Source organism: Gavialis gangeticus, unplaced genomic scaffold, assembly GCF_001723915.1.
Source record: "Gavialis gangeticus isolate Ggan-Ray unplaced genomic scaffold, GavGan_comp1, whole genome shotgun sequence".
NCBI classification, from domain to species: domain Eukaryota; kingdom Metazoa; phylum Chordata; order Crocodylia; family Gavialidae; genus Gavialis; species Gavialis gangeticus.
The window spans coordinates 69964700-69965742 of record NW_017729034.1 but is presented as its reverse complement, the minus strand read 5'-3'; the positions used below and the strand labels follow the sequence as shown (position 1 = coordinate 69965742).

General features: G+C 45.7%; 1 protein-coding gene across 1 annotated transcript in view; it reads right to left on the bottom strand.

Moving 5' to 3' along the window:
- AGPAT4 (1-acylglycerol-3-phosphate O-acyltransferase 4) overlaps nt 1–1026 on the bottom strand; it is a 222095-nt gene extending 221069 nt beyond the window's left edge. Inside the window, exon 1 of the mRNA XM_019526946.1 lies at nt 874–1026. The gene's annotated coding sequence lies outside the window, so the exon portion shown is untranslated. The remainder of the gene's footprint in view (nt 1–873) is intronic.
- Between the last annotated feature and the right edge of the window lie 17 nt (nt 1027–1043).

Here is a 1043-nt window from a genome sequence, read left to right as displayed (position 1 = left end):
AGACTTTATAACAAATCAAGAACATGCTAAATGCAGTGTCCTTCACTCCTTGCAAACACCACTCCTGTTCTGTATATGATTCTTCTAGGTGCCATGGGAAATAAATAGACTATTTATATACCTACATACCTTTCATTCAAAACATCTCATTATTTAGGCTCCACACAGACTTCTTGATAGGAAGCACATTGGTGAAAGCAGCTGTAAATAGATGATCACAAATGTCTGTTTCCACAGCAACCCTGGTCTCCCTACTCCCCCCCCACCCCACTTCTATTGTGATAGGGGAAAACCAAAATGAAAGTAGAAGGGGAGAGTACAAATGCGGGCTGGATCCCAGCAAATATCAGTCCGTCCAGAATCTGCACAAGTGCAACATCATGTGAGAAATATGGATAATATTTAGGGCAAGGCCTGGGGAATTTTTGTAGTTTCCATGGAAACAGTGGGGAGGAAGGAAGGAGGAAAGGAGAGAGAAAGAGAGAGAGCATGTGCATGACACAAAGGGAGTCAACAGATAAGCAGGAAGATTCTCGTTGGCTTCAGCTTCCCCCCCCCAAACAAAGGGATGAAATGCACGAGGAGAACAGAGGTGAAGGCACTGCACAAATGGGAAGGACAAGAGCAAGCGGGGGGGGGCAATCAAAGTTCCTCCCTAGGAGGCTGCCAACCTGCAACTTGCCTCACCACAGGCTGCTCCAGCACACGCACCCCTCCTCTCCTCGCAGCCTGTCCCTGCCTGTCCTTTGCCTCAGCACTCACTGTGTCAATGCTATATATATGTATGTATATATATAGGCAATCAAGTGAAGTCAAGAACAGCCCCCTTGCAAATCCAAAGTCCTCTGGAAAGTAACAGGAATCATCACATACCTTGTGCCTGCCAGACCTTGACATATGTGCTTAGGAACCAGACAGAGAAAGGCTGTGAGACTCAGAAATTGCTACTAGTTTGCAATGAGCTGTAAGTCAGCCAAGACTGGAAAGAAAGCCAGACTCCACCCTTGGGGTGGGTCTTGAAATCAAAAAAAAAAAAAAAAAAA